Source organism: Pongo pygmaeus, chromosome 7 (assembly GCF_028885625.2).
Source record: "Pongo pygmaeus isolate AG05252 chromosome 7, NHGRI_mPonPyg2-v2.0_pri, whole genome shotgun sequence".
NCBI lineage: Eukaryota > Metazoa > Chordata > Mammalia > Primates > Hominidae > Pongo > Pongo pygmaeus.
In genome coordinates, this window is record NC_072380.2 from 121,188,667 (window position 1) to 121,201,652 (window position 12,986).

General features: G+C 36.5%; 1 pseudogene; it reads left to right on the forward strand.

Annotated features, from left to right (window-relative positions):
- Nucleotides 1-361: 361 nt before the first annotated feature.
- On the forward strand, nucleotides 362-8,164 carry LOC129042123 (tRNA methyltransferase 10 homolog B-like; annotated as a pseudogene).
- Nucleotides 8,165-12,986: the final 4,822 nt, after the last annotated feature.

The following is a 12,986-nucleotide window of genomic DNA, read 5'->3' on the forward strand; positions in this document are numbered from 1 at the left end:
TGTTCTCACTTATAAGTGGGAGCTAAGCATTGGGTACACATGGACACAAAGATGAGTAAAATCCACAATATGGGAAGGAAGGAGTGGGGCAAGTGCTGAAAAACTTTTGGATACTATGCTCAGTGCCTGGGTGATGGGATCAGTCACACCCCAAACCTCAGCATCATGCAATATACCAGTTGCATGTATTGGTATTGAGATCCAGCAGAAAGAAGAAATTTTGGTTGTGCTAGAGAAATCTGGGGTCAGTGATCAGAAATCTGTGATCAGAGGAGAAGCTTGCCCCATTTCATGATCATGTACTAGAGACATGACAAGATCATGTCCAAGAAACACGGCAAAAATGAGGCATCAAAGGAAAATGGTCCTGGGTCTGAGGGCTCCCAGCTTTGCCTGTGATTCCCTTACCCAAAACATGGAGCACAGACACAACAGAGGAATCAGACTTACAGGAGCCACACAAGTTGTGGAAATGGACATTCAGACATTCTAAGAGATAACCAAGGGATTAATTTATCCCCATCCTCAAGAATCTGGTATGATGTAAGACTGAGCCCCTGACAATGCCGGAGGAGGGGAACAACACAGCAGAAAGGGTTTCTTGCTAGGTGAACACAGGGAAGCTACGGCAATGATTTAAATAGGTTGAATTGTCATGAATAAGTATTATTTCCTACATGTCTAAGTTTGTGGGCTCAGATTTATGCTTGCCTCTATTAATGAGACAATTATAAAATTATTTTAAGAGAAATTATAAAACCAGTAAACCATCACTTGATATATATTGTTCATGAAGTTTTTTTTTTTTTTGGAAAGAGTCTAATAAAGAACTTCATACTTAACATGGGCTCAAGAAATATTTGTTAAATTGAAATGACTGTATTAGGATGTTTCGAAATTCTCCATGTGTATCCATGCTAAATATACACTTTAGGACAAGTGACATGGTATATTTTAAAAGAGTCAGTGTAGTGCTTGGGTTGAGGGAATAGGTTTAGGAATCACCTGCTTAGATTCAAGTATGTTATACAATAATTATATAACCTTAGACAATTAGCTAAATGTTTTGTGCCAAGTTTGCATTTGAAAAACTAGTATAATAATAATAATGCCCACCTCTCAGTGTTGTCACCAAGATTAAATGAATTATGTCTTTGAGTTTTAAATGCAAGATTTCAAAATTAGCGACAATGTATAGGCTGTAGCCAATTTTCATGGGTGAGTTCATGAATAAGTTCCAAATAGACAAGAATGTGCCTTTTATTGTATATTCTGCTTGCAGACTTGGAATTCAGAACCTTTCTCAAAAAGCCTAGAATTTGTTGTTATTGTTGTTAAACTGTGATCTGTTTTACAGTTTGATGAACTGAGATTCTGCAAAATATTCAGTGCATTAACAGTGACAGTTTTAACATCAGCATAGAAACACTCTCAAGATATTTAAATATTAGCTAACTTGATTGTCTTTGGACTTCAATGCTGTCTTTATATATTTTTGTCCTTCATAACTCAGGTTATAAAAATATCATTACCTGAGCTAAAAAATGGCCAGGGCAACCACCCATATTCCAAGTGTGGTCTATAGAACATTACATATTACATTGGAGAATAACACAGGGGTGGGTTCCTCCTTGGTTATTTCATTATATTAAACATCTGTACATTTCATTTTAGCTTGTATTATAGCTGGCTTTCTTGGTTACAGGCACACCAAGTATCCATTCCCCAAACAAGATCTGTTTCTTGTAACTCACCATCTCCTTTTTAATTCCTTAATTCCACTGGCAATTTGGAGTGGTCTGCTTACTCATGTTGTGTCTGCAGTTCTGGAGTCTTAGCCCTTGAGTCATGTAATTTTGGAAATCTTTGCCTTCTGCCTTATGTATTAACAGCAATCAGGCAGCCTCTTAAGACCTTCCTGGAAACATCCCAAAATACCTCAGCTTTTATTTTGGTTTTAGTTTGAAGAAATATCAGTCAAGTTATCCCTGAGCTCCTAATTTTGACTGGCCACCCAGATGAAGACAGCCTTAGAGATGTATAGTTTGGCAAATCAGCATCCTTGGCAGCAATTTGTGGATTTTGTAAATGTCACGCAACCAATTTGTATTATCGAGGTACCAAAATCACAATTTAGCGTTTTATTCCAAGGAAAACTTTTTCTATGACTGATGGTTAGTACTAGAAATTCCTTCCTTTCTTATTTAGCTGATCAATGAAAGGCTAGGTTCTAAAGTAGGAAAAAAAAAGTATGGGATTAAAGATTCACTAAGTAAAGAAACCTATTTTTTTAAAAAAAAATTAGTAGCAATTGAGGGATAAAAGCGTAGGTGAAACTCTATAATCAGAGTTTATAGAATATTTCTTAATACACATATTCAATAAAACCCTTTTAACCTACTATATACAGGATACATTGCTAAGTCACAGAGAAAATGTGAAAAACTAAGAGCAATTTTTTGGCCCAAAAGAAGCTTATGGTTTAGGATGAAAGGCAAGGAGATAAACAGGTGATTTCAATATAGAGTGCTAAGTGCTATATTAGGGGTAAGTACTTAGTATAATGAGAGCACTAAGATAAAGCACCAGGAACACTATGGGGTTTGGGGTTAGAAGAATTTTCCTGGAGGTATACATATCTAAGCTATAAGAAAGGGGTAAATAATTTGGCCAGGAAAAGATAATGCATTTTGAGCATTCTAGGCAAGGGAAATAGCCGTGCAAAGACCTCAATTATTCCAATCAAAGAGGGAAGGCCTTAGAAATTTTCACTCACATATTATGTTAATTTTGGTAAATTGAAAAATAGCCACAGGTTCTTCCCGTTTTTTTGCATCCAGGTTCTTACAATGTGATGTCACAACTCCTCCCATAAAGAGGTGGGGTATATTTTTCTACCTCTTGAGTCTGAGGTGGCCATGTGACTTGTTTTGGTCAAAAGGACATAAGCAAATGTGAAAACTGCTTGTGCTTTGGAGCCTGGCCTCTTTCTCAGCTAAAGGCCTGAGACCACTATGTTTTTATCAGCATGAGCAAGCCTGCAGGGGAAAAGAGCGATCACATGGAGGAAAATTGAGGCATCTGGGCTGACAATCTGCCAGGTAGGTAAGAGAAGCTGTCTATGTGAGGCAAAATTAGCTTCATTACCCTGCAAAGATGTCCATATCCTAATCCTCAGGGCCTGTGAATATGTTATTTTACATGGCAAAAGGGACTTTGAAGATGTGACTAAGCATTTTAAGATGGGAGGATTATCCTGGATCATCTTGGTGAGTTTATTATAATCACAAGGGAGACAGGAGACTCAGAGTCAGAGAAGATGGGGTAATGGAAGCCAGGGTAGCTGTCATAGAGAGATTTGAAAATGGTATATGGCTGGCTTTCAAGATGGAGGGAGGAGTCAGAGATAAAGAATGTAGGTGGCCTCTAGAATCTAAAGAAGGCAAGGAAACAGATTCCCCTCTAAAGCCACGAGAAAGAACACAGTCCTGTGGATATCTTAATTTTAGTCCAGTTAGAATTCTGATCTTTATTTAGAACCCTCAGGAAATACAAACTATAACAAGCAGTTTTTGTCTTAAGTTACTATGTTTCGGGGTGATTTCTTACACAGGAACCGCTAAACAATACACTGATCTATAAGTTCAAAATAAAAAATAAAGCAAAAGAGTATTTATATTAAGCTACTTAAAAATAGTCATTTTCTAACTCTCCTATGGACTTTTACGTGGGTTCTTTATATCTTCTAATATTCCAAATAAGGATTTCATCCATTCTTTCATCCAGTACATGGTTGTCTGTTGTCTGAATAGCAATGAACTAGACCCTGCAGTAGAAATTGGGAACTTGTTTCTGCTTTCAAAGAGCAATTATGTTCCTAGAAGTCTCTTCTTGAGCATGTTGCTTAAGTCTCTAAACTTCAGTATCTGCATCTTCAAAAATGGGATAATAATAGTACTTAGCTTAGAGAATTGCTTTGAGACTCAGATGCAAAAATGCTTATAAAGCACTCAGCTTTACATGACATTCAATAAGTATTCAATAAATGCCAGCAGAATTGAAAAGAGATGAGGGAAAACTAGATGGCAAATAAAAAGTAGGAAAGACAGTAATATGAGAAGTAACAATAACTCTTATTTATTGTTTGTGATGCTCTGGAAAACTTATGTTTATGTTTAGTAATTGTGACAACAACTCTGCAAGGTAGATTTTGTTATTTTTACTTTACAAATGCCAAAATTGAGATTTCAAAGGTTAAGTATCTTATTAGGTTGGTGCAAAAGTAATTGCAGTGTTGTCATTACTTTCGATGGCAAAAACTGCAATTACTTTTCACCAGCCTAATATCTGACACCAGAAAAGCAGCCAGTAGCACCAGGCATCTAACCCTGCACTGTCTAATCCTAACGTCCTTCATCTCCCTGAGAACCCTAAGTTTGTAGTAGTTTTAGTTGGTAGTTATACAGTCTTACTTCTGCACTGTTCAGTAGCCAGCTGGCTGTGGCTTAGGGTTTTCAAGTCCAGTGGAGCCTTCAATGTTGCTTGGCAATTTTTTTCACTAAATGTGGGTTAACAGCCTCAACCTTTTCTCTTTGAGTAGATTATTTTGCCTCAGCTTTCACAGACAAAATAGAGGCCATCAGATATTAACAATTTCCCTTCCCTACATTATAAAACTTCCCACAGTAGTATCCATCCTTCTTTTCTGTATAAGGGAAAATGAGTCAATATTCATCAGCTGCGTGCTTTTTATATCTCCAGCCTAACCTGAACTCCTGAACCACGCTCATACTTCTTATTACCTATGAAACATCTCTACTGGGTATCCTATAAGCTTTTCAAACTTCACTGATCTTCCTTACCAAAATCTGTTGTCCCATCATCTTCCCCATGCCAGGTAATGGCGACTCGCATAGTTCCAGCTCTTTAGGCTACACACTTTGGAGTTATCATTGCCAGCCAAGTCATTATCATTTCTTGTTTGGATTATTTCAATAACTTCCTAATTTATCCTCTTTCTCCCACCAACATTGTGCACCTGCAGTCTATTCTCAACACAGTATCTGGAGTTATTCTGCTAAAAATGTAAATCAGATTACATTTTCTGCCCCAAACTATCTATTGTGTTCTCATTTCATGCCAAGCAAAAGCCAAAATATTTGCAATGGCCTATAAAGCTCCACACCATTGGGTTCCCCATTGCCTCTTTGACCTCACGGCCCACTATTCTCCTCACTCGTCCATCTCCTTGTTGTACCTTGACTATGTTGGCCTTGTTTGGCCTTGGGCCTTTGAATTTGTTCTTCCCTTTGCCTGGAACAGTCTTCTCCATGAAATTTGCCTGGCTTTTCTTTTACTTGCTTTGGATTGTTGCTTAAATGTTTTATTCTCATTGAGGCATTCTTTTTATTTATTTATTTTTTAGATGAAGTCTTGCTCTTGTCTTCCAGGCTGGAGTGCAATGGCGTGATCTCAGCTCACTGCAACCTCTGACTCCCAGGTTCAAGAGATTCTCCTGCCTCAGCCTCCTGAGTAGCTGGGATTATAGGCGCCTGCCACCACACCCAGCTAATTTTTGTATTTTTAGTAGAGATGGGTTTTCACCATATTAGCCAGGCTGGTCTCAAACTCCTGACCTCAGGTGATCTGCCCACCTCGGCCTCGCAAAGTGTTGGGATTACAGGCATGAGCCACCACATCCGGCTCATTGAGGCATTCTAATCACTTTATTTAAAATTGCTTGATACTCTACACCGTTCTCTATCTCCCTTTTATGTCTTAATCTTCTCCATAGCACTTACTACCATCTAACATTCTGTATATTCATTTTGTTTGCCTCCTCCAACTAGAATGCAAGATCCATAAAAATGGGATTAAAAAAATGTACCACTATACTTTCCAGTGGTTATGACATTGCTGGAATATAGTAGAACTTCAGTAAAGAATTTTGAAATGAATGAATCTTTTTTTCCTTGCTCTAAAGAACTTTGTTTACACATTGAATCCAACTTTACTGCCCTCTTTAGGAACTGATTCATCAGTTATTCTCAGAATTTCCTGTGTTTTTCCTCTCTTTCATCTGAATATAGTCTTTAGGCTATAACTGTAATTAACAATCACTAATCTCTTTAAAAATATCTTCCCTGTGGTTTCCAGTTTAGGCTATTTTTCTATGAAAATTACAGTAAAGAAACACAAGATGGAATGAATGCCTAGAAAAGATAGGAAGCTGGAAGACAAAATGAGATTTTAAAAAATATCTGGAAACTGGAAAGAGGATGGGAGCAAGATGAAGGATGAGACAGAGGAGTAGAGGCAGCTATAGCTCAGAATATATGGAAGGGAGCTTTGAGGTAGGGGTGTGTGTGTGTGTGTGTGTGTGTGTGTGTGTGTGTGTGTGTGTGTGTGGTTGGGGCACTGTCAGCTTATCTTCCTGGTGGTGCCTAGAGAATATTTGGATCCCCAGTTGTCAAGGAGAAAGACCAGTAATGAGAAGTAAAGCTAAAAGGAGGGGAGTTATTTTTTTGATATATGTATATGCATTGCATCAGTCTGTTCACCCATTTCCTCTCCCCATTGTTATACACAGAACTCTTCACTGGTGAGCTAGAGAGTATGTTGAGATTACAATGACTTCTTTATACATCCAGTGTTAACAACCATGTGTCGCTAAAAAAAAAAAATCCTAGTGCAAAAGTCAATATATTTGCTGACACTCTACTAACTACTTAAAATCACGCCACATTTCAGTCCTCTTCATATTTAGGTCTTGACTTCTATGTACAGTTGTTTTTGTTAGATTTTTATAATTGGATTTCTGCTAGAGAGAAAAAACACATTTTTTACTCACAATAACTCTTTCAATTTCACCACAAATCTAAGAAAAATGCAACAACTGGAAAATTAAAACAACTGGAAACATTAAAAGTATCCATCAATATATACAAATATTGGTTAAGTAAATTATAGTGTAATCTTACTATATATCATGCAACCTTTAAAAGAAAGGGAAGTAGATGTGTGTATCCTGACATGGAAAAATACTGAAGATACATTTTCAATTGAAAAAAGCAAAGTGCATGATGGGATCAGTGGACTAGGCACATGGACTGGGAATTAGAAGGGAGTGCTTAGAACACAGTCACCTGAAATATCTGAAATATCTGAAAGCTTTCAGTTTCTGCAGATTGATGCAGAATGCAAATGCCAGGAGGGAGAGACCTTGACCACCACAGTGCAGGATGGTGCTCATTCTCAAACAATTTGGTTTTCTGGGTATCATAAGAAAAATATCCAGAGAAAATAGAGACACTGGGAAAAGATAGTTGCAGTAAAGAAGGCAAAAGAAAGCAAGAAAAAGAAAGAAGAAAAGCCAATTGCGCAGAAAATCCGGGAATCTGCCCCTAACACAGCAAATATTTTCTGAGATCTCTAAGCAAAGAGATTCTTTTGGAAGACAAACACTCAGGACAAAAGCTGTGTATCAATTTGAGTATGACCCACCACATGTCAAAGAAGGAATTGAGTAGACTGGCTGGACAGATACGAAGGTTGTATGGTTCAAACGAAATCTAATAGGCCATTTTGGATCTGCCTTACTGGATTCACAGTAGACAGTGCCCTGTGTGAAGAGCGAAGATGAATTTTCTAGCGACTTGCTAGACATAAAAGAAGACTTCTTTTAGTTTATTTCCTCTGGAAACCCTTGTGTTCCTGACTCCTGACTCAGAATACACTATTGAAGATGTTGATCTAAACAAAGTTTGTATCTTTGATGGACTTGTGGATGAAAGCATTCAGAAGAAGGTGACATTTCAAAAGGCCCAGGAATACTCTTTCAGGACAGCCCACTTATCTGTCATTCCAGGGATACATGATCAGACACCAGAGTACAAATAACTCTCATTTAGGGATGCTGGCCATCAATCAAGTATTTGATATTCTGTCCACTTATTTTGAGACTCTTAACTGGCCTGAAGCATTGAAGACGGGAATTTCTTCCAGAAAAGTTATATTCTTCAGAGCACAGTGGGATGATGGGCCTAAGATTGCAGCTGCAGAACAAAGCGCTGGAGGCCCTGACCAAAGAACGGGGCAGAGGGTGGCAGTGACACACACTTGCCTTTACTTGACATCTTCTTGGATCTTCACAATAAGCTACTAATGACAGGGACCACATTTTGTACTCTTTTTTATCTCCCATACTTCCTTGTTCACAGGATGTATCCATATTTATATTAAGTAAAAAAGTTTATGTAACAAGGAATCAGCCCCAAACCACATGGCTTTGGATGTGTCTTAATTCATCTTTTGTACATATATGATTATTTGTGAAACGTCTACTCTTTAGAGATTGTTTAAATAATAAATAATTATTGTTGTATAAAAATTAAATAATTATCATTATATAAGAAAAAAGTAAAGCACAGCACAGTGCATAAAGATGATTCATTTACTCTGTGTGCTTTTTTAAAGAAGTATAACAATAGATACATCTATTTTGGTTATGTGCAAATATTCTTTTTCTGAAGGTGAATCACACAAATTGGGATTGATGATTAGCTTTGGGATAGGTGGGAAGCATGGAGGATTTTGCTATTTATTTGTCAATTTTCTAAAATGTCTGTACCATTGGGTAGGTGGGAATTTTGTCATGTTTGTATTTACCTTTCGGAATATGTGCATATATAATATAAAGATGTATTGCTTATACAATTTACATTAAAACATAATTACATAAATATAAAAATATTAAAAAGCAAACAGTGGTTGAAGGTAGAGGTGGGGTTTGGGACCATTGTTTTCATTATAAGACAGCATACTTTCGATTTTATTTATTTATTTTTTATTTTCTTAGATCTTGAGCTTGCATTACTTTTACTTAGTGGAAAATAACAATAAAGATAGAAAAAAAGGATAAAGGCAACAGAGGAAAAGCATTTGAGAGCTTAGCCCCAGGCACCAGACAGCCTAGGTTTAAATATTAGGTCTGCTACTTACTAGCTGGATAACCTTGGGTAATTTACTTACCTTGTCTGTGTCTTAGTTTTCCCATTTGTAAAATGCAAAATAGAAATACTTTTCATATAGGGTTATAGTGAGGATTAAATTATAGAAATTAGTTAATATGGAAAAAGTGCTTGATTTAGTGTCTTATACATAGTAATCACTGCCTGTGATATATTATAAATATGTTCTTAGGTAAAGAAAGGGAAAAAACACATAAACCACTTCAATCTGTTTTATTTTCCCCACCCTGACCCATGTCTAGTTTGACTAATAATTCTAGGGTTGGGAGTCTTTTCAAGAAGAAGAAGACCAGGGTTGAAGCTGAGCAATGGTTTGGGGCCTCTGAAAGAGGAAAAGGCAATGGGAAGAATTTTCATTTAATTTCATATTTCAAAAATAAAAATCGCATTCTAATTATTATTCCTTGATCAATACCTTTATTCCTTCTTGCCATCCTGAAAAATCTTTGTCCTTTTTACCAAGTTTTTTTTTTTTTTTAATATTCCACCTAATTTTAAGGAATGGCCAAGCCCTACCCCCTCCACGAAGACTTTGATAAAGTTTCTGGTGCATTCAGAATTCTCTTGTATATATTGTTTTTCATCACATTTAGTTCCATCGTATACTGTATGGTCTAAATACAGGGACCACAGAAATTAGTTGTAATTTATTATATGATAGCATTATGTAGAAATACATCAGTAATGTACTAATTACTATAGGTTTTTAGTATGTTTATTAGATTGGTAGTCATTTTTATGAAAGAACATCAATTTTCCTTTGACCTAACATATCTTGTAAAATCTTGTACTTTCTTTTTCCTTCTATTCATAAGTAAATCTTTAGAAGTGAAAATCTACATTTCATAATAGCAGTTTCCATTTCCACAGATGAGTTACTCCTGAATCCATTATAAATGGCTTTCAGTCCACCATTCTGCTAAAACTACTTTCATTGAGGTATGCAGTAACTTCTTACTTGCCAGAGGCAAATATGTATTTCAGTCCTTATTTTACCTAACTGTTTAACATCAATGTCTTGACCACTTCTGGAATCCTCTTGAATCTTCTCTGCTGGATTCCCAGGACTTTGGGAGGCCAGGTTTGGAGAATAGCTTGAGCCCAGGAGTTCATGATCAGCCTGGGCAACATAGCCAGACCGTGTCTCTATAAAATAAAAAAATAAAAAAAAAAAGAAGAAAGTTAAAAGACAAATTTCTAATGCTCTGTGGTACAATTAAAAAGAAACACTTACCTGCACGTTGCGCACATGTACCATAGAGCCTAAAGTATAATAATAATAATAATAATAATTAAAAAAAAAAAAAAAAGAAACACTTAGAAAGTGACCTTGCAAAGCCAAAATCATTGATGGAAAAAAATTTTTAATGTAGTTCTTAGAAAATGCACCTCCATGGAAATTCTCTTTTACTCCCTCAAGCTGCTGGATTCCATGAGAATTTCTTCTTGGCTCACTTCCCACCCTTGGCCATTCTTTCTCAGTCTTCTTCACAGGCATCAACATCTAAGAAAAACTTCTGCAGGTCTTTTGTGCCACAGCTGGTTATTATAAGTATCAGAAATATAAATTATGATAAATTGGATAGTAAACAAGGTTACCATCATATTTAACAGAAAGGTTCTTAAGAACTGAAACGTTGTAGAACAATATAGCACACCAAACAATATATTCTAGAGAAAGTATCATTATTGAGATAATATCATCATTTTGAGCATCCAGGATTTTGGAAAAGATATTTCTATAAGAAAGTTTAAAAAGGTTGGGCACAGTGGCTCATGCCTATAATCCCACACTCAGGAGTGTGCCAGGCACACATCATTTGGTGGTGCTGATAGGGGCCAGAAGTGCTCTTATTCCTCACTCCTCTTTTCATTCAAAAGGAATTTTCCCCTCTCAGCGGTTTACTTTCTTCCCCAGGAAAGGCAGACTAATTTCAAGATTGGTGAGTTTCGAAGGAGAACCTGGCAAGTGTAGCTCCTTCTTCTCCCCTTGGTCTTTGGGATTTGCCTGCCTGCAGAGAATCTGCTCTAGTGGACCATATGGAAAGCTTAGCGGTAAAGGTTGTAAACCTGCTTTTCTTCCCCCACAGTGAGTGGGTGAATATGTTTGCTTAGTTCAGGGCTCATAATCGGGAAGCTCATTGTTGTCACATGTTCCCTGGGAGTCCTACTTTGATCTTCATCTGGCTCACTCCTTTGCCCATCTCAATTGATTTAGAATTCAAGAGGGAAAACCAGGGGGATTATTTAATAGTCCCTTCGAACTTCAGTATCTTCTTCCATGTAGTTACTCTTCACTATACGTAACCTCATACACTGAAGAAAACTATCATTTCATGAATGTATTGTTCTACCTGTGGTAGTTTCAAATAGAAATCTTCCTATGATTTCATTAAGACAAGACATAACCACTCTTAGGATGACTTCATTGTTCTGAAGAGACCAAAGTACATCCCTCAGTGATGCCTAAGTATATCTCTCTCACGATCATAAATACAGCTTAGAATTCCTGTGGTCACACATTTTGTTCTCTATTTTTGCCATGTAGGTAACGAAATAAAGAAGATACTACCACCTAAAAAAGTAGAAAAAGACTAGAAACGTGCGAAAGAAATTCTGCTTCCTTCTTTGGAAAATTAGATCTTGTCCAATATCATATGATTCTCCACAGTTCTAGGATTTTCTCATATTGAACTTGAATGAAAATTTCCAAGCCATAAAAATTTTTTCCAGAAGCCATTTTTATAAAAAAGATAAAATTTGAAATTAAGCTTAGAAATCATAACAAATGAAAACCTCTTTTCTTTGTGGTTTTCTCTGTTATGTAATACTCATAAAGTGCATTTTATAATATTCACTTTTTGGTATTAAAATATTACAGTCTTTTGTAGACAATTCCAATCAGCATCCCTAATTTATATGTAAGGGAAATATTGAGTCATTCCAGGTTAGAGGGAGAATTCTTGGCACAGTTAAAAACTGAAATTCTAAGATTCTAATCCTAAGCCATATGGGGTCCAACCAGCTTAATATAGCAAGGATGTTCTCATTAACTACCATGGTGTTATTCAGGGACTGAGAGAACCAAAAGTTAACCAGACCTGGTCCTCGTCCCTGAGACTCTTGCTTACAAGCAGGAGATGTAAATGTGAATTCAGAAAATTGTCTGATCCTCCTCTTCTGAAGCACCAGCATAACAAGTTTGGGTATTGGCCAAATGGATTAGTGCTATATTTGGGTTCCTGGATGCTGGATCTTGGGTTTGTAAGTGCTCTGAAGCAACCAGAAATGGGTAGAATTAGTTGGAAGTAAAAATATGAAAACAACCCCAAACCCCAACTAAACCAAGAAATAGACAATAAAAAAATTTTTGGACTGGGCGCGGTGGCTCACCCCTGTAATCCCAGCACTTTGGGAGGCAAAGGATGTCAGGAGTTGGAGACCAGTCTGGTCAACATGGTGAAACCCCATCTCTACTAAAAATACAAAAATTAGCTGGGCATGTTGATGTGTGCCTGTAATCTCAGCTACTCAGGAGGCTGAGGCAGGAGAATAGCTTGAACCAGGGAGGTGGAGGTTGCAGTGAGCTGAGATCGTGCCACTGCACTCTAGCCTGGGTGACAGAGTGAGACTCCATCTCAAAAAAAAATCCATATATAAAATATATAAAATATATATATAATATATATTATATATTATATATAATATATATTATATATTATATATAATATATATTATATATATTTATACATATATACATATATATGTACATATAAAAATATATATACATATATATAAATATATATACATATATATAAATATATATATTTCAAGAAGTCCAAGGTCTATCACTTTTGGAAGTGGAACTCAGCATAAATTAAAATTTGAAGGAGCAAGAGTCTGGTAGACAGTAAGACCACATAGAGAATGAGAACAAGGCAGAAGGAAAATGAGAAG